The sequence below is a fragment of the Lissotriton helveticus genome, chromosome 1_1 (assembly GCF_964261635.1).
Source record: "Lissotriton helveticus chromosome 1_1, aLisHel1.1, whole genome shotgun sequence".
Taxonomy (NCBI): domain Eukaryota; kingdom Metazoa; phylum Chordata; class Amphibia; order Caudata; family Salamandridae; genus Lissotriton; species Lissotriton helveticus.
The window spans coordinates 540,775,900-540,797,768 of record NC_136057.1 but is presented as its reverse complement, the minus strand read 5'-3'; positions in this window follow the sequence as shown (position 1 = coordinate 540,797,768).

The following is a 21,869-nucleotide window of genomic DNA, read 5'->3' as shown; positions in this document are numbered from 1 at the left end:
TTCAACCTTATCCAGCAACAGCCCACATATATATATATTACACACCTTTACATTGGTGACGATCGGGAGTTAAAGCCTCAACTCGACAACACAGCGGAGAAACTGACCCGTTTTCTCCTCCAGCGGCTGTTTGAAAAGAAGTGAAGCATAGTCTTCCCAGCGGCTGCATCCATCTGGTGAGGAGAGCGGGTGGCAGTCTGAACTTAAAATTTATTAAGGCGTAAGGCGATGGTTTAAAATTGATTAAGGCGCAAGGTCTATAATTATTTAAAAAAGACTTCTGACTTGTTTTGGCGCATAACGAGCGTTTTGCTGTGCTCGCGCCTGCTCTCGCGCTGGAACAGACGTCACAGTGCACGCAGTACGTGCTTCCCCTTGACTTCTCTGCGTTTCAAAGAAACGGAACGTTGCGTTTCAAGCCGCCTTTCAGCTCTATACTAGCGCGACCTGCTGCATTGTACTGCCTGTTCTAAATAGAACGGCTTCCAAAGGAAAACAATCGTGAAGAGCATTATACTGCCTGTTCGACCTGCTGCATTATACTGCCTGTTCTAAATAAAACAGCTTCCAAAGGAAAACAAACGTGAAGAGCATTACAACGCTTGTTTTTCAAGCTAAATAAAAAGCCTACATTTGATAAAGTCAGATTGCAAGTAAACTACAGTGACAAAATCAAATTGCAAGTAGTCTACAAAAAAAAAAAAAAAAAAAAGCCTGCATTTACAAGTGGAAAAGTCAAATTGCAAGTGAATTATAGTGATAAAGTCAAATTGCAAGTAGATTACAAGGTGTAATTTTTTTTCCCCAAAAAAAAAAAGGGTTTCGATTTATTTACATAAAGGAAGCGGAATTATAAAATATGCAGAATGTAACACAACCTGCGTTTTTCTTAACAAGTCCGGGTGAACCAAACGTAAAGTGGAAGAAGTGGAAGAAAATCTTTGCTAACTATGCAAGAGTCTGTGGAACAAACCTGAGTGCCGAAAGAAAGCATTCCCTATTATTACATTGTCTAGGAGGGGAAGGACAGGATGTACTAGAGCATTTGCCTGATTTGTTAGCTGCTGAACAGAGGAACTTAAATGAGTATGAAATAGCGATTGTCCAGCTTGATAGGCATTACTTACCACGTCTCAGTACAATAATGGAAAGATACCATTTTGGCCTAAGAGAACAGAAGAAAGATGAATCGGTGGAAGATTATGTATCTTCTTTAAGGAAACTTGCATCGTCTTGTAACTTTGGTCAATCTCTTGATGAGAGGATTCGTGATCAATTTATGTTAAGATGTGCACATGATGAAATCAGAAAAGAGCTATGGTTAAAAGATGAACCTCCTCTTGAAGAAGTTTTGGAAATCGCAAAACAGGTTGAACACATGACAAAATGTGTTGGGGAACTAAAAAAAGAAAAAGATAAACCTGCAATGTCTGAATTGAAAGATGAGGTAAAAGTAGATGAGACGATCTGTCAGGTTAAAAGAACTGTGGGAGATAATTTTGAAGAAAAACAAATTAGGCCTTCAAATTCTTCTTATAATAGGTTCTCATGCTTTCGGTGTGGTCAATTTACTCATTTAGCTAATGCTCCCATTTGTCCTGCTTTGAAAGTAACCTGTAATTTATGTAATAAGAAAGGTCATTATGCGAAATTCTGCAGGACAAGGCCACAAAGTACTGACAACTCAAGGAGGAGATGGTCTCAGCCACATGTGAGATCTATATGTTTTGAGGTAAAAGATAGTGATCCAGATCATCCTTCATTCATGGTGAAAGTAGAAAATTGTATGGTAAATTTTAAATTTGATTCTTGTTCAAAGATAACGATAATTGATGAAAAACTATTCATTGATTTGTTTAAAAAGAAAGTGAAACTGTTTAGATGTGACATTATGCCTCTAGGTTATAGTGAGAAACCCATTTCTATGTTAGGATATTTTATGGCTGAGATTGAACTTGGTTCTCACATTGTTGTGGGTAAAGTTTATGTGTCAAAAAAGGGGGATGCACTGTTGGGTTGGCTTCATCAACGTCAGTTAGGTGTTACTTTGGACCCCAATGCATCTCCTCAGGTTCAAGTTCATGAAATATCTGATACTATAAGCAACATGAGTGATGAAAAGTTATCTTTGAGTTTAGCTAAACAATTCCCTAATGTTTTTAAAGATGATTTGGGTTGTCTACGTGGTTACAAGCACCATATTAAATTGAAAATGAATGCTCTGCCCGTTGTGGCAAAAGTCAGAAGGATCCCTCTGGTAGAACAGCCTAAGGTCCAGGAAGAATTAAATAAACTTGTCAAAAATAATATTATTGTACCAGTTGAGGCTACTGAGTGGCTTGCTCCAGTGGTCATAGCCAAGAAACCTACTGGAGAGATCCGTCTTTGTATTGATCTGAGGTCCTTAAATAAGGAGGTCGTAGTTGATAGGTACCCCCTTCCAAATATAGATGAGATGATTTGTACGTTGGAAGGTGCTAAATATTTCACCACACTTGATCTTGCCTCCGCGTACCATCAAGTGGAGTTGGATGACTCCTCTCAAGATCTGACCGCATTTGTAACACCCATGGGCACTTTTAAATTCAGGAGGATGCCGTTTGGCCTTGTGTCAGCGGCCTCCGTCTTTCAAAGAGTTATGTCTAAGATCCTAAGGGGCTTGTTGGGTGTCAAATGCTACCAGGACGATTTGCTGATTTATGGTAACAGCATTGTTGAGCATGATAAAAGAGTTTCTTTGGTGTTGGAACGTTTGGATGGTGCTGGTATGACTCTGAAGAGGTCTAAGTGTAAGTTTAGGGTACAGGAGGTCAATTATTTAGGCCATCGGATTACTGGTAATGGGGTTTTTCCTAAGAAGGAATTAGTTGAGGCAATTGATAAAGTAAAAGAGCCGAGGAGTAGAGATGAACTTCTCTCATTTTTAGGGATGGTGGAATTCTATGGTAAGTTTATCTTTAATTTTGCCAACAAAACTTGCAATTTGAGGAGGTTAACGGTAAAAAATGCTGTCTTTGACTGGACGGATGAATGTAAGGAAGAATTTATATGCATCAAGAATGAGTTAAGAAAGGCACCTTCTCTTCATGCTTTTGTTCCTGGTCTTCCCACGATCATGTTTACCGATGCAAGTGATAAGGGACTAGGGGCGGTGTTGGTTCAGAAGAAGAATGGGAAGGATGCCTTGATTTGCTGTTCGTCTCGCTGTCTCAGGGGTGCAGAATGCAATTATTCCGTAATAGAGAGGGAGTCTCTCGCAATTTTTTGGGCTTTGAGGAAGTTCAAAAATTTGATCTGGGGCACGAAAGTTAGTGTTTTATCTGATCATAAACCCTTGAGAGAAGTGTTTTCAAAGAAAGGTCTGGATGCGATATCTTCCAGAATCAGAAAGTGGATTGTCTCATTACAAGAATTTGAGTTTGACGTGGAGTACATTCCTGGCTTAGCTAATAAATCTGCGGATTGTATGTCTAGATTAGTTGATTCTGATAACTCTGAAGTTGATGACTCAGGTGACTGGGAAGAGTTTACGAATGTGTGTGAGGTGACTGATGGTGCAATTGATGAATCTGAATGGAGAGTAGAATTGGAGAAGGATCAAGAAATTTTGAATGTCATGCAATCTTTGAAGAATAACATTAGGTTGGTTAAACCTTGGTTGTTGATTTCAGATGAACTTTCGGTTAATAATGGTCTGTTAACTAGAGGGACCAAACTTGTTCCTCCTGGCACATTGAGGAAAAAACTATTAGTACATGCTCATTGTGGTCATTTAGGCATAGTAAAAACCAAGGAGATACTTCGCATGCAATTTTGGTGGCCAGGTATGGACTTAGATATTGAGAGAATGGTCAGAGAATGTCCTGAGTGTTGTGCTAGTGATAAGATTTTAAAAACTAGACACATGCCTATGGTAAAAAGAACTTTGCCAGGTCATCCTTGGGATGAGGTTGCTATCGACATCGTAGGTCCTCTTTCAGGTGTTTCTGATACTCCTTATCTTATTGTGTTAATTGACCTTTACTCTAGATGGATTGAAGTTTCTGCTGTCAGAGATATCACCTCTGAGGCTATCATTAAATTTCTAGAACCTCTGTTCAATAAGGAGAGTTTTCCTAACAGTTTATTATCTGACAATGGGCCTCAATTTTTTGTCTAATTCTTCCTTTGACAGGTTTTCTCCTTCTTCTTCTTCCTTTAGAAGGAGTCAAAGAACCCGTAGAGCTCCTGTATACTTGAGAGATTATGTTTGAATATGCTTATTGTTTTATTATCTTTGCTAAAGGTGTTTATGTGAGTTACTCCATTTTAGTTCTCTCATGTTCTCTTAATGTTTTGCATATCTTTCTCATTTGTTCAAATGTATAGAAGGGAGATGTGTGATGTTCTCCTTCAGGCTCCTTTAAGACTAGAGGGCTCAGAGAGCTCCTGTGTTCTTAGAATACAGAATGTTGTATCTGTAGGATTCTGTACTTGTCAGTTGCTGTGGGCTGTTGCTGGATGAGGTTGAATAAACCCACCTCTTACTTCAAGAACCTGTCTACCTTGTGATATATATATATTACACACCTTTACAGTATGGTGTGACAGGATGTATCTTTTATGTTAGTTTGATGAGATGTGGTATGGTGTGACTGGGTGTGATGTGGGATGTGTATTATTGTATTGCATTTTTTATTATTAGTGCATTCTATTCAATTTCTTGACTATATGTTATTTGCCATTTTTTCATTATTTTAATTGTTTCATCTAATCTATTTCACAATGCATTTGTTCCCCCTAAAGAAGGGAGATATGTTGTAACTTAAGTTTACCTACTGCTCAGCTAGAATGTGTGTGGTGTGGAATGTTGGATGAATGGAATGTTGGATGTCTGTGTGTGTCAGTTGGGTAAGGGCTGAGCAGCAGGGCAGCTGCTCCTGGTGGGGTTTTCCTCTTAACTTCGTGTAACAACTTAAATAAAGGAATCTACTTAATCTACGCCAGAAGTCCAACTTCCTTTTGTTTACTACAGTTAGCCATGTAGATATTTAATAGGAATTTTTCCAGCATGCACCCTTGCATCAGGCCTATTTGGGGGCCAATCTTACGTGTGGTTCCCCGCTCATTGCCTACCTTGATTTGTAAGCAAGTGTCAGTGTATAAATTGATGATCGCATCCAGCAGTTTGGGCAGCACTCCCCAATCAGCCATTTTATCCCAGAGGCATCCAACTTCAGATCAAGTAAACAGGCAAAAAGCTTGTTGTTTTTTGTGTTTGCCTTTTCTGCAAGAAGAGTGACTACCAGTACATGTGTTGTAGTATTCCTGCCTGCTTTGACGCTGGTCTGGGTTTTGGGGATGATGTTTGCCTTGTTAACCTAAACCTCAAGCTCTAAAAACAACTTTGAGGCATAAAGCTTTACTTACAGACCAATAAGCGCGATTAGCTGGGTTGAAGTGTGTGCATGATTTGTATATTGGGTGGAGTATGCTGCCACGCCAAGATATGGAGTTCGTAAGAAAAGCATGATTGAAGAAAGGTGTTAAATGAGTGGCTGAAAATGAAAGATTTTTCTAAATAGAGCTTTTGAAAGGCCATTATGCCCTGGTGCCCCCTCGGACCAAAGCCTTTTTAGGATTCAATATTCGTACTGCCTGCAAATGTATGAACAGTCCTCCAGTGGGCAGGCTGTAGCACATATGGTGGGGCCCATAGATGGTTGGTGGCTTCGTGCTGGGATTGAGATCAAATTGTGACACATTTGAGGATTATCCAGCTTTGAGGTGTTATACAAGGAGGCACTGGGCCTGTGGAGTGAAACTTGTGGTCGCAATCGCTGACCAGGCTCATCTGAAGCATAGACGGCTACAATATGAGTGGACAAGTCAGCCTCAGTGATACCTGCGTTGTGATGATGATGAGTTCCATTTACTAGTTTGTTGATCTCCGCCCAAAGCAATTTATAATTATTTTGTTTGCTCATGTGGAGCAATTTGGTCAAAGCACCTGTCAAGTAGTTGTTTTTTGCCACCCCAATGGCTTTTTATTAGGCTGTTGCTCCACCAAGAGATCCCGTATAATCTCCCTGAGGAATTGTGATTTATTTGCAGCAATTGTGGCAAAAACCACTCTTCCCTGCTGGTCAGGGCCCTTGCTTTTAAGGGGGTTTGGTTGGAAATGCAGAGATAAGAAAGTTGACAAAGACCTCCAAAGCCTGTTTGGGGGTTGGATCGATGGTCGTGCACAACAACTTTGCTTTAAGTGGAAAATGACAAAGTCCATATTCCTTTCTGCAGTAGAGTCTTTCCATATAAGGTGTCTTAATTTAAAGGCCTGGGGAGACGATAATAGTTTGGTTGCCACTGGGACATTGGTAGACAAATCTTTAGCACAAAGTTCTGGGGGAAGTGATAGTTCTCCACTCTGGGGTTTATGATGAAGTTGCTGATGATCTGGAATGGCTCAGCGTCTACCAGGGTATAGTCTAGAATGGAGTTTGATCCACCTGGTAAAAGCTGCAGGTTGGTCCTGGGGCATGCAGTCATTTAACCTGTATAGGCCCAAGGGTTCAAGCGCCCTGTTGCAGGCCTTGCCATGATAGTCTGTTATGTCATAGGTAGAAATTGTCTTTGGTAGTTCTTGCTGGGCCTGTGGTGTTTGGACAGATCCTTCTCATGGGAGCTTTGCAACAAATACTTATTGATTGTTGAGGAAGTCAGATTCTTGCGCTTTTTTGTGAGAATGAAAGTTTGGCAGCTGGCCTTTTCACTGATTGAAGGGTGCCTCCTAACCAATTTTTGTTTGTCCTCTAGCTCGATGCTGTAATAGCCACGTAGTTGACGTTCCTCTGAATTCGGGTCTGATATTTGGGGGGAGTTGTGTGTGGGGTGCTCTTTCAGTAGGGGAATAGGGACTTTAGAGTCTTTGACCTCCTCCAGTATTTCAGATAACGGAGTTGGAACCGTTTAGAGTAAGTCCAACGTTGGTGCACATTGGCATGAATGATAAGATGTGGCGGGATCTTTTTGTGCTCTCTTGATCATATCATTCAAAGCCTTTACCTTTCGGTCAATGCCTAGGACGTGAGCCGCCTTGGCATTTAATAGGTCCACCTGTAGAGATGCTGCAGACAACTCACATGCCTAGTAAAACCAGGAAATACAGGCAGAGGGTCACCAATAATGGGCAGAGGGTGGAGGCTCTGAGAGACACTGAAGCCAGTGTGACATCTGTCAGATATCATCTGGTGACCTCAGAGCATATAGTACCTAATACATTCCACCAGTTTGTTGCAGCTGAAAACCATGAGAGTCATTATCCAGTGGCTCTAGTTCCCTTTGGGTAGGTGAGTTTCAGGTTCTTTCAAGGTAGCTTTGAGACAATCCATGACTTTGGATTGTCTGCTTGGCAATACGCCGGATCACACCACCTGGAAGGAGGTGGAGCCGAATGTATGCTGTTACTTAGCATGCCTTTACTTAGCATGCCTTTTCTACGCAGTTTTTACTTAGCAAATGCCTTTAATTAGCAGTATTTTAAAACGCATGACATTACTTCGCAAAATCATAAAAAACCATTAAAGTGGCATTACTTAGCAGTACATTACTTCGCAGATTTTTACTACGCATACAGATTCATTTTTCTTTTTTTACCCTACACGCCAACACTACCCTCCACTCCCCCTACACTTCCCTAAACCCTAAAACACTACCCCCTACACTACACATACACTACAACACTTCCCTAAACCCTAAAACACTGCCCCCTACACTACACATACACTACAACACTACGCTTAACCCTAAAACACTATCCTACACTACACATACACTACAACACTACCCTAAACTCTAAAACACTACCCCTACACTACACATACACTACAAGACTACCCTAAACCCTAAACACTACCCTACACTACACATACACTACAACACTACCCTAAACCCTAAAACACTACCCTACACTACACATACAATACAGCACTACCCTAAACCCTAAAACACTACCCCCTACACTACACATACACTACAACACTTCCCTAAACCCTAAAACACTACCCCCTACACTACACATATACTACAACACTACCCTTAACCCTAAAACACTACCCTAAACTACACATACACTACAACACTACCCTAAACCCTAAAACACTACCCCCTACACTACACATACACCACAACACTACCCTAAACCCTAAAGCACTAGCCTACACTACACATACACCACAACACTACCCTAAACCCTAAAACACTACCCTACACTACACATACACTACAACACTACCCCAAACCCTAAAACACTACCCTACACTACACATTCTCTACAACACTACCCTAAACCCTAGAAAACTTCCCCCTACACTACACATACACTACAACACTACCCTAAACCCTAAAACACTTCCCCCTACACTACACATACACTACAACACTACCCTAAACCCTAAAACACTACCCTACACTACACGTACACTACAACACTACCCTAAAACACTTCCCCCTACACTACACATACACTACAACAGTACCCTAAACCCTAAAACACTTCCCCCTACACTACACATACACTACAACACTACACTAAACCCTAAAACACTACCCGACACTACACTTACACTACAACACTACCCTAAACCCTAATACACTACCCCTACACTACACATACACTACAACACTACCCTAAACCCTTAAACACTACCCCTACACTACACGTACACTACAACACTACCCTAAACCCTAAAACACTTCCCCCTACACTACACATACACTACAACACTACCCTAAAAACTAAAATACTACCCTACACTACACATACACTACAACACTACCCTAAACCCTAAAACACTACCCCCTACACTACATATACACTACAACACTACCCTAAACCCTAAAACACTACCCTGCACTACACATATACTAGAACACTACCCTAAACCCTAAAACACTACTACCCTAACTACAATGCCCCACTTACCTCTCTCTCCTCGTGGTCCCTATCTTCACCTTCAACCATGGATCCACTCTTCTCCTGCGAAGTAACGGCATATGCGAAGTAACCGCATATGCGAAGTAAAGGCATGCTAAGTAGAAGCATGCGTAGTAATGGACTATGCGAAGTAAAAGTTGCTAAGTAAAAGAATAGCAAAGTAGAAGTTGCTAAGTAATGGTTATTTACCGGTGGAGCCCAGGTCTCACTTGCAGATGTTAAGGTTGCCTGAGTGGGTGCACCTGATCTCACTGTCCATTGCAGCCCGAGAGGGTAATCAAGAGGATCTGAAGCCTGGAAGAATGTCTCAAGTACCTGCCAAAAAAGGGGAGGTCAAGGGGCACAGGAAACCGGAGGGGGTGCCCTGGAGACTATAGGGGAGGATGTTGTTGTCCTGGGGAACCTACTTGAGCTGGCCAATTGGCAGCAGGAACGGGTCCCACCAGGGAGGAGTTATGCCAAGCGCAGAGTGAATGGCCTACTTATGTGAGGCTACTGCAGCCAGCCCAGGCCCAGGCAGCTGGCAACACTTCTTACAGTAACAAGATGTTCTGGGAGAATGATCTCATACAGTAAGCCTAAGGTCCCTGTCCCTGGTGCAACCCATGTGTCAGTGGTGTCCCTGTGCTACAGAACCTTCCTACTGGAGTTGGCTCATGATGCTCCTCTGGCAGGTCATTCGGGGCAGAACAAGTCTTTTGACAGGCTTGTTGCCCACCTTTACAGCCTCAAATGAGGATTGCCTCAGATGCTTTCTACAGGTCCTGTCCTACCTGCCAGACCAGTGGCAAGTGAGGAGGGAAGCACATGGCTCCCCTGCAACCTTTCCTATTGTTGCCACCCACTTTGATAGGGTGGGCATCGACATTAGTGTGCCTCCGGACTCCAAAACAGCCAGTTCCAAAAGATTAATCTTGTTCTTGGTGGACCATGCCACCTGGTACCAATAGGCCATCCCTCTGAGAATAGTGATTATGCCTGCAGTGGCCAGGGCACTGATGGTGATCTTCCACTATGTGGGCTTTCCTAAGGAGCTGGTGTTCCCATTTAACCAACTCTTTCAACCCAGCTGCCACATGGGCGACTTGAACACATCTTCCACCATGACTCATTATGACCTGCACCTACGACATTAAACACAGAATTTACTTGCGATGCCTTGGATCTGTTGTTTACTTTGACTGTTTATACCCCATTGGGGCACATCTCATTTTGTGTTTTATTTCCTTATTCTCCTAGACTCTCAATGTTTATTTAAGTCTTTAACACTGCGACTTCACAGCTGTAGCATGTGTGATTAATACAACCTTTCATTACGTTTCCAACTATCATTCACCACTCCAATATGGAGCCTTCAGTTACCTTACCATAAATACAGTGTCACACAGTAGTCCGTTATCATCGTTTATCCGCGACATCCTCGATCCAACACAAGTTATTTAACACTCAAATCCAGTCCGGTTTAACCAGTCACTGATATCGACCTCGGGGAACCTACAACTCCATTACACATCAGTAAGAAGCACTTTATTGCATGCCAAAACAGAATCGTATATATTATTTAATTCAGGAAATCATGAAAGCTCGCTTTTTGAAACATCACCTGGTAGCATGTTTCACTAATATACGAGCACTTCCATTCCATGTTTTTCATTTAATCGTCCAGCATCACTTCGTGTCTATTGCCTGTTTTTACCATATCCACTATGCAAAACAGGATTTCTATTTTTGTTTATAGTCCCTTCACATGTCACTTTTATGTGGATTAATGATTTCTTACCGCTAATGCACTACTCCGTTATCGCTGTTTATCCATGGACACTACTCTATGATTTATTACCTTCGTGAAGAGTGTGGAACAAGCATTATTTCATCTTCAGTTTGAGTCGCAGTTTTTGTCATGACACTCGCTTTAGGGTTTGAAAGAGTCAAGTTTGGTGAAGGATTTCTTAGTAGTTAATGCTTTCATGCATGAAACATAGATCATTTCTACTTTTAGGTTATAACCCAGCTCTTTTCATGCTTCATTTATTTAGATGTTAATCTTCACCTGATGAAGGGCCCCCATGAGCCCAAAATGCTTTGGGACCAATAAACAGAGGATCGAAGTCTGTTATTAATTGAAAATTCATGTTTCTCTTAGAAGCAGCATAACATTATTTTCGCAAATAATGAATTTATAAAGAAGAATAAATTAAATCAACGTAGCCTATCACGTTTAATAGTTTGAACCGGATTACCCCTTTGTTTGAATATGTTGCTTTACATTGAGGGGACGCTGCCCCTCGGGTAATGCTTACGGTATGACCAGAAGGCCACTCTTGTCTAGTTTCATCCTGGCCAAATAGTGTGGGTTATGGAGCCCGGGGCCTCATAAGACTGCTGGGCTGGGTCTTATGAGATGAAGCAGTGTTACCTACTTTGTGCACCTCAAGACTTCCAGGAACCTTATAAGGGTCCAACATGTCAATAGCCTCAAGCCCTACTTTGATAGGTCTGAATAAACCATGCTCCTAGTCATTGACTTATGAGGTGGAAGAAGAGAGTGAACCTCTCCCCAGTCTCCTTTCTTCCAAGGAGCATGATGGGTCAGTGAGGAGTCTCAGCCTCTTTCCTACACTGGCCAAGACCAACAGGGATACTACTGCCAGTTGTTGGGTTAGTTCGCCCTTACCCCAGGACTCACATCATGCTCCCATGATGTTGACACTGAGGACAGCATGCCTGTGAAGAGTAAAATATACAGACTGTCTTATAAGGTGAGGGCTCAGCATAAGGGAGGAGTTCTCCAAGATGCTAGAGTTAGGGGCCATTATGTCCTCAAACAGCACTTAATCCAGCTCATTATTGTTGGTCCCCAATGTTTCCCCTCCAAGTGTCACTCTAGAGAAGAGGTTCTGTGCGGACTAGCATGGTTTCAATGCAGTCACCAAGACTGGCGAACACCTCATAACCCAAAGCAGATGAGCTCATATGTCAGCTAGAAGCTGTCATGTACCTCAAGACTTTTATTTAAGATCTGGGTACTGGTAGAGTTCCTTGACTAAGGGGGCCAAAGAGAGGTCTGCATTCTCTTCCTCAAAGGGAACTTCCAGTAATGGGTAATTCCCTTTGAAGTGAAGGACACCCCTGCCCCTTCCCAGAAGTTGATCACCTAGGTCCAACCTCCAGACTAGGGGGCTGATTACGATGTCGTTCGGAAACAGTTCCGAACAATTTGGTCTCAGAATCTTTTCCGTATGAATCGGGTCCTGCGAGTCTGAATGACCAATTAAGATTCTTCCCAACATCGTTTGGTCGGACTCGCATTGACTTCAATGGGAGCCTGTGTTTCAAACGAGAACACAGGCTCCCACTGATAAAAGGGGTGGTTGGGGAAAACCTTGCATCCTGTGGCTGGCACCACATGGTCCTTGCCACATTTGCATGGTTGGGAAGAGGGGTCCCTTGAGTACTACCAAAGGCCCCAATCGGAAGTCTCCAGGCCACAACAGGCCCCCAAAGACAGATTTCAACAGCCGTTTTGGGTTGGGCAGACCGAATCGTAACGGCTGTCTTAATCGGTGATTTTAATCGCTCATTTGGAAACCATTTCCATAGAGCTGTACGATTAAGCTCCGAAAGACTCGGGCTGTCCAAATGCTTTTCAGAACCGATTCGGACTGCGTGAATGGTTTCGGGCATCATAATCGTTTGTTCAGAAATGTGTAAGATTTGTTCGGAAACAAGGTTTCCGATTCGGTGTTTGCAATAGTAAATCCCATTTAGAGCCTTTCCGAATGACATCATAATTGACCCCTTGGTTGGAGAACTTCAGTGCTGTTTATCTGGACCACATTCAGTTCTAGCTGAGAGGACCACCTGTGCGACCTCAGAGAAGTGCTTCAGGTTCTGCAGTGGGCATGCCTGACTATCTAGACCAGTAAGTGCCAGATAGGGACAGAATCAGTGGTCTACGTGAGTCACCAAGTGGGAGGCAAGGTGCAGCCCTTCTTGGCCAAAAATGAAACCCTTCTGGCCTGGGAACCAGTGGCGGCTGGTGATCTTTGAAGCTGGTGGCCGTAAACATGGACTGAATGCCAGTGAGCAAAGCGAGCTAGCTCAAATTATTCTATGTTCTTTTTCTCACTCACACTCATTCTTAATCAAAACAGGAATGCTGTACTTTAAAGGTTTGTTCTTGAATCCTTAAACTGAGCTGGCAGCCCTTATGTGAAGGGGTAGTATGTCTCAAATTTTAGGAGCCAGGCCTAGAATGCATAGCCCCTGGGTCTGGCTCTTCGGATGCAGGGAACAGTGGTGAGCAGGAGGTTTGCTGGCTCAAGGAATCTGGTGGGGCTGTGAAAGCTGATGCAGTTGTTGAGGTAGGTGGAACCTAAATTGTGTAGAGGTTTGTGTGTCTCATACATAACTTGACCACTCCTTCCTGTCCTAAATGTAAACAAATAATAATAATAATAACCTTGGCTTCAATACCCACCCCCACCACTCTGTGTCTTCCCTTCTCTCCCTTTAGAAGGGAGTGGATGTGGTGCTGCAGCCAGACGCAAGTCGTGCCCTTGATGAAAAATACTATAAGAAATATCAAACTGCAAAAGCAGCTCAAAAGAAACACAATTAAAGAATATAGAGAATACACTAAAGAAATCGGACCCAATAAAAGTTATTTGAGAGAACTAAAACAGAACCCCCCCCCCACCCCCAAAAGCTAGGAAAACATCTGCACAGTGACAGTTCTCACTTAATCACAATTGTATGGTTTATTTTTTTTTAAATATTTTACTAAGAGCATGGTTTTCAAAACACAATTGAGTCACGCTCCTGAACTGTTGTAACATTTGCGTTTCACTGGTCTAAAGAGCTGATCATTGTATTCTTCTTTAATAAATGCACAATAAGCAATTGACAAAATAATTCTACTAAGATTTCAACTTGCTTAAATCTCAAACAGATCTTTCGCCTCATAACAAGAACAGAAATTAACAATTTACAGATTCTGTGCAACACAATGTGATGATATTCTGGTGTGCTTTGTAGGTTTGGCTATAACTATGACTGTGAAAATGTAATCTGGTATACCTTACAATGTACATTCTGCAAACTGTCATCTTTAGGCTCAGGACCAATGACGGACTCAAGCATTTCTGAAATTATTGGGTTTTGAACATAGCGTGAAGTGGTCTACTTTTTTATATATTTATTTTCTGCATTGGTTGGTTCTTATCAATAGCAAAAATAAAATAAAATATCTATTAAACCCCAGCAGTTTCACAATCACTGATGCAGTCAGTACAGAAGAGGTCTTTTCGTTATCTCATTCACTTAATATCATAATCCTGTAGAGATGACAGGCAATGCGAAAGTAGGCCAATAAAAATATGAACTCAGAGAAAATATACACAAACGTTATGAAAGATGCTAGACAAAAATCAAGAGAACAAAGTGCAGTGCATGCAAAAGTTTAAAGACAAATTTCACTTTTGTGACATAACTATGGATATTTCAAATTTCAAATGTTTACCCACTAACCTCAGGTGACGATTCTGGGAAAGGTTATACTGCAGTTTCTAAAACGAATGGCACGTCTTTTAACATGAAAAAGGCACAGGAATCTTGTCTGATGAGAATGGTGGCTAGATGGCATGAAGTAGGCTGGAGCCGGGTGGGGGGGTTGGGGCTGAAGAAGGCGGCCCGGACAAGTGAGCTGGCTTCCTGAGTAACGAGTTGTCACCATTCTTTCAAAGCTATCATTCACAGAGGACAGAGAAAGTGAAAGTAAACAGATTCATTGTGCATACATAACTAAAGATTGAGCAGCAATGTATCTGTTTACTGCATGTGACCTGATGTCAGAGTCATCAGAGCTTTGATTCTGATGATGCAAGGTCACATGGCGAACGCATGTCGGGCTCTCCTGCCTCCTAAACAGAAGGCCTCTTAGATGTTCCTTTGAGATTAACAGGTATCCCCGGGTAGCACTGGGCTGATACTCGCAGCGCAAAAGGGTTACCTTACTATTGTGATAATTATAATAGTAATTAGAAAATTAGCATGATGTTGGGAAATAAAGGGGGGTGCCACCCTTTTGCCCAAAAGAACCAGCCGCCCCTGCTGGGAACCCACCCCTCCTAGACTGAGACAGAGGTGAGATCCTTCTTAGGTCTCAATGGCTTCTATAGAAGATTTGTCAAGGGGTATGGGACCACTATTGCACCCTTGACAGAGCTGATCTCCAAGAAGCAGCCACGTCAGGAGATCTGGACAGAGGTATACCAGAACCGTGTTAACAGCACCCATCCTCAAGACCCCTGGCTTTTCTCAAGAATTAATAGTGCAGACAGATGCCTCAGAGCATGGCATAGAGGCCCTGCTCGCACAACTCTAGAATGAGGACCTAAGTAAACCAATAGGCCTTCATCAGTAGGAGGTCACTTTAATGAAAACAAATGTGGAGTGCAATAGAGAGGGAAGCATTTGCAGTGGTCTGGATGCTGAAGAAACTGAACCCATACTTGTTTGGTGCTCACTTCCGGGTTCAGACAGACCACAGACCCCTCAGAGGGTTTATGCAAATAAGGGCAGAGAATCCCAAAGTGTTGAGGTGGTCCATCTCATTACAGGGAATGGATTTTATGGTGGAACATTGTCCTAGAACAATGCTGATGATTTCTCCAGGTTCTTCCTCTTTAGTGAAGAGAATTCTCAAGGGGTTGGGCAGTTCTCTCTACTTTCAGCTGGGGGGGGCATATGTTGGACCTGGCATCGTTGGCGTGATTTCCCCTAACATTTTGCCTTTAGACATCCTGTTTTTTCTGACTTCGTTTTTGCTGGCCTTAGAACTATGTGCACTTTAACACTGCAAACCAGTGCTAAAGTGGTTGTGCTCTCTGCTCAAAACATGGTAACATTGGCTTATACCCAAATGACACATTAATTTACTTATAAGTCCCTAGTAAAGTGTAGTGCATGTGCCCATGGCTTGCAAGATAAATAATACTACTGGGCCTGCAGCACAAATTGTACCACCTACTAGAGTAGCCCTTTAAACATGTCTCAGGCCTGCCATAGCAGAGCTTGTGTGTAAAGTTTTAACCTGCTGTTGACCTGGCAAAACAAACCTTTTGTCAGGCACAAACTTTCCTTTTTTAATACATGTAAGTCAGCCCTATGGTGGGCCCTGGGCAGCTGGAAGTGCACGGGGCAGTGTATTGAAAAAGTAGGACAGGTAATTTTAAGTTTTACATGTCCAGGTAATGAAAAACTCTTAAATACGCTTTTCACTTATGAGTAGACTATCTCCTCCATTTCCAAATGGCAAGAGATAACTAGTTCATTGGTATCTCTGGAATCCTAATTAAAAATTCTAAGTTATGGTGAAGTCGGATATTAAATTACAATTCTGAAAATAACACTTTTGGAAAGGGCATGTATGTCTGCCACATGGCACTGTTAAAAATTGCAAAAAATTGCTTTTTTAACAGTTTTCGATATTTACCACCAACTTATAGTTGGTGGTAAATAACGAATCCTGAAATGAGAAAAGCACTCATTTGAGTGCTCCCTACATTAAGGATTCAGCAATTTACCGAATCGGTATTTTAAGAATTCGGTAATTTACCAATTCCTTAAATTACCGATTCGGTAAATTACCGAATCCTTCAATTTGGCCTCCTACATCTGAAAAGCCTAATACTGGTCGGTAACGTTCGAAATTCTGTAATTTTGGCAGTTACCGACCGGTATTAGGCTACCTACATCTGGGCCAAAATCTCTAAAGAATACCTCTTGACCACATATCAGTCAAGACTTAAAATGTGCTGGATGGTATAGTTCATATATAGACAAAGGCAATTTATATCCACTAGACCTATCAGTAGTATTTAACACTTCAATTACTTAAACAATCTGTACGTTTCTACTAAAGGCTATCTATTATAGCTGACATTACTTTCCAAATTTGCAGACTTGTGCATTGAACCATAAATCAAAATATGACTCCATTAACAGCAGATAGACTCAATATTGTTAGATGCTGAAAAATCTTCTCCATAAACCTCTTAAATTCAAACCAACTACAGCAGAGACTATCTTTTTTATAAACTTCCCTTTTTCACAGAAATTACAAAATGGTCATGTGGTTCTCTTAGAGAGTCAGGGAATGTATTTGCCTCACAGAATTATGGTCTCCATTGATACAATATGATTCTCTTGGAGAGATTGGTAATTTCTGTCTAGAATTGTCTTCTAGGCAATGCTTGGAAAGTCCTCTTGGCTCATGGATACGGCCTTCTATCTCCAGAGGCAGTACCAGATGTAAGATTGTAGCTGGGCCTCTATCAATGCTCCAGATAAATAAATCCAGCAGGAAGGGGAAAAAACTGGAAACCTGAAAAAACCTTCTAACTGACCAGGGCAAGCAACAAGGTGAAGAGAAGGAGGACAACATCCTGGAGAAGGTAGTGAATACATGAGGTCCAGTGAGAGAGCTAGCTAATAAACATAATGGCAACGCAACTGATTTAAAAATGAAGCTACCTTAAATAGTTACAAATGGGAAGTGACGTCATTCAGAATGGTGTCGGCCATTTTGGGAACCAGAAATCTACAAAGGTAGATGTAAACATAGATACATAAACATCACTGTTTCAAATTCATTGGATCAAATGTGCACAATAAACACTATGCTAGGCAAAGAAGCACCGAGGCGCCGTTGAGATGCTGTGAATATTAGATTCCCTTTATGCAAGCAGCGCATAGAGGAAGCTCACTTGCTCTCCATAATTCCATGTGCATCCTAGCCCAACACCCAGTGAAAGAAACATAATTGCTATGGGGAATATCATTACACGTCTTTCACCCATCGGGAGGAAGTCTTCAGATTGGAGCACTAGGAAAGCTGGCATGGCGGCCCAAGGATGGTAAAGAGAACTATTAACATTCTGTCTCCTCTTGAGTGCCCTGGTTTATTAATAAAATAAGAATTGCTTAACTAAGTGGGAGGCATGAACCCGATCTGCAAGTTCCCAGGAACGATCACATCACAGGGTCTATAGTTTTTCCAATAAATAAGGTTTAAGGCTTACTTTGTTATACTATGTTGAAAGTTCTTATAGAGCGCACTTACACCAATTAATTTCTTGGTGCTGTTCTAGGAGATGCCAGAGCATATTGATTTAATCATATGCTTGGATGAACAGCCTTGACGTGAGAGGTTTTATGACTCTCAAGAGGTCAGGGCAGGATCTGAGGTTAGCTGGGAAGGAATTCCAGAATCTGGGTGCTAGCACTGCAAACCTGTAGCTGCCCTGTCACTTCAATTTGTAGGAAGGTGTGGCCAGAAGGCTCATGTGAGCTGAGCATAGGTTGCTGGTAGGTATATGCCTTTGAATAAGGCTAGAGATAAATGTGGGACTCGTGCCATGCATGGACTTAAAGATAAGGCAACCAACCTTAACGGCGCATTGTTGTGGAATGGGAAGTCAATGCAACTTCCCCATGAGAGGAGTGAAGTGTTGCCATCTGGGCTGCTGATAGGTCAGTCTAGCAGACTGGTTCTGCACCAATTGCAGTCTTTTAGTTAGATAAAGTGGTATGCCAAAGTAAAGAGAGTTGGCATAGTCTATATGACATATCATCATGGCTAGAACAACCTTTATCAATGCTCCCTAGTGAGAAGTCTGCTGACCTTTCTCATCTTCCTTAACTGAAAGAAACAAGTTAAAAATATTGATCCAATTTGAGTTTTCAAAGTGAGGTCACAGTTAATTGTTACCCCAAGACTCTTAGCAGAAGGGGATGGAGTGGGAGAAGGACCCAGCTCAACTGGCTAGAAGAGTGGACTCCATGGATTATGAATACCCCCTGTCAGGATAAGTTCTGTATTGTCTGGGTTAAGTATTAAATGGTTGCTGTTCATCAAATTGCGGATATGCAGCATAGTAGTTTGTAATTTGGATGCTGAGTCAGGTGTGTTATTAATGGTAAACATTAATTGATGGTCGTCTGCATAGTTGAATGTATGCACCTTCCTTTCTTTCAGGAACTGGATCAGTGGAAGAAAGTAAAGATTAAACAAATGAGGGGATAGTGAAGAACCCTGAGGTACTCCACATGTAGTTCTCATTTTTGGCGCCGTGAACTGGGATATGCGTACCGACTGGGAGCAGTCCTCCAGGAATGATCTAAACCAGCTGGATGCCTGCGTCCCTGACACAGTCGACCAAGATTCCGTTGTCGACTGTATCGAATGCCGGGGAAAGATCCAACAGCACCAGGGACTGAAGAGAGCCTTTGTCGGCTTCCTTCTGGACTGTGTCCAACACGGTCAGCATGACTGCCTCTGTTGAGTGGGCTGGGCAAAACCCTGCTTGATGAGGGCCAAGGTATTCAGACTGCTTGATAAAGACAGAGAGGCATTTGGCCACATGGGCCTTCAGTAGCTTAGCCAAGTAGGGGAGCAAAGAGATTGGACAGTAATTGGTCAGAGTCTGGGGATCAGCACCTGGTTTTTTAAAAAGAGGGACAATAGCTGCTTCTTTGAAGGCTCTGAGGACACAGCCCTAAGATAGTGACTCATTCAAGAGGGACAAGGCAGGCCTGGGGGTGCAGAAAAAACTTCATTTAAAATATGGGGCAGACAGCAGTCCATGGGTGACCCGGATTTTACTTTGGTCAAGAGATCCAAGAATGCTTAATGGCTTATTGCCAGAAATTGGTTGAGGGAACAAGGATTTCTCAGCATTGGTGGGAGTGCCTCATGGTTGAGACAGGTAGTAATACTAGCTTTGATCCAGATAATTTTATAAATGAAAAAAGGGTGTAGGTTTTATAGTGACTCTTAGACACTTCATTGTAATAGAGAATATTTATTTCGATCAGTTGGTGGAGCGCACGATTTTGGAAGAAAAATCGGTGGCCTTGGTTGTTGAGATTTTTTTTTGTATTCCTTAAATAAAGCTAAATTAATTTATCAGGAGAGTAATTACATCTCCATTTTCTTTCCGATTGGTGTAGGGCTAGTTTTTGGCCATTTAAATCAGTAGAGAACCACCTGTGAAACTCATGGCTCCTAGCTGATCTTATTGTCCTAAAGAGGGCATGTTTATTGCTAGCTGCTAATAGCCATGCAGTAAGATTTTCCACACTGAGGTTGATGGATGGTTGGTCAACTGGGACTGTGATATCCAGTGTGTTGCATAAACTATTTCTATTGATGCCATTCCAATTCCTTGCCATAACCCTTTCAATAACTGAGGGTTTAACCATGATATTGTTGTTAATGGCAAACTTTATTAAGTAGTGGTTAGACCATGTGCAAGGAGAGACTATCAATGCAGACACTGCAAGATTGGCTATCCAGACATGATTGAGTATGTGTCCCTTGTTATGTATGGCAGAGGTTACCTGCTGAGTAGAATTTAGCCCAGTAAGTAGTTTGTTTAATCTGAGGAGTGGGGTCCACCCAGAGTGTCATTGCCCCAGTAATTGAAGTCACCAATCAGCAAGATAGTTTCAAAGTTGGTTAGTAGGTGGGCTACCTGTTCAACCAAGGATTTGGGAACAGGGGCATTTTCAGGGGGGCCTGTATAGCAGTACACAAATTAGCGGAGCTGAAACCAACTCCAGTTTGATGACAAGTTTGTCCACCGAAGTTAAATCTAATGGGGTTAGAGCAGTACATTATAGTTCCTGGCATACAATGGCGGCTGCTCCTCCACCAATTAAACCAGGTGGGCGATTTGCCTGGAGGAAGTAATAGTTATTGGGAAGTGTGACACAAATATCGGGGCGGACTACTGTGAGAGCCAGGTTTCCGATAAAAAGAGAAAATCTGGTTACTCTGAGTCCAGTAGGAAAAATATATATCCAGCTTGTGTTGTGCCAGAGAGCGAGTCTTTAAATAAAGGATAGATAGCACAGAGGGCCTATAATTATCCTGTTTCTGGTGTGTCCTGTTACATGAGGGGAATGGGCGAGTTCTGGGAAAGAGGCTTTTGTTTCCATGAACCAATACTTAATCAGTCTAGGGCAAATCAAGAGGTTGAGTGTGTAGTTGCCAGTATCTAGCAGTTTTAGTTCAGACGAGGTGTAAGATAAAAATTGGGCATAACAACTGGCCCCTGGCCCCGGACGGCCCACGGACAGGCACCGACGGGTGCAGACGGGCTTGCCTTTCACCGGCATGCCCGAAGCACTTGTCCGCTGCGCGCCCCTCACTTTGGCTGGCATTAAATGTACAGTTGCAGCCTTAGCCCTCCTCCTGCCCTCTACGATAGGAAGCCCCTGGTGGGCGTTGCCTAGGAAGTGACTGAAACGGCTGAGCAAAGTCGAGTGACTGTTCAGGCAAGTTTGTGGAGGTGAGATTTAGCAAACATCAAATTCAACACATTTTTTAGTAAAATGTTGAAAAGAAGTTTAAAACCAGTATACAATCGGGCGGCAGAGCGGTCCTAGAGCGCCTGCCCCTCCACTGCTGCCAGCATTAAATGTCCGGTTGCAGCCTTAGTCCCTCCTCCGGCCCTCTACGATAGGACGCCCCTGGTGGGTGTTGCCCAGGAAGTGACTGAAATGGCTGAGGAAAGTCGAGTGACTGATCAGGCAAGTTTGTGGAGGTGAGATTTAGCAAACATTAAATGTAGCACATTTTTAGTAAAACAATTAAAAACAGTTTAAAACCAGTATACATTTGGGCAGCAGCACAGTCCTAGAGCACCTGCCCCATGCTGCGGCTGGCAATAAATATCCGGAATCACAAATTCTTTAAACTTCATAGTTAGGTTGACCATCAGCAAATATGGGAGCTGCTCTGTTTTTAAGCTGAGATCCTTTATGATAAAAAATAGGGTTTTAGATGGGAAACATAAAAATAAGGATGAACCCAGCAAGAAAGGGGATA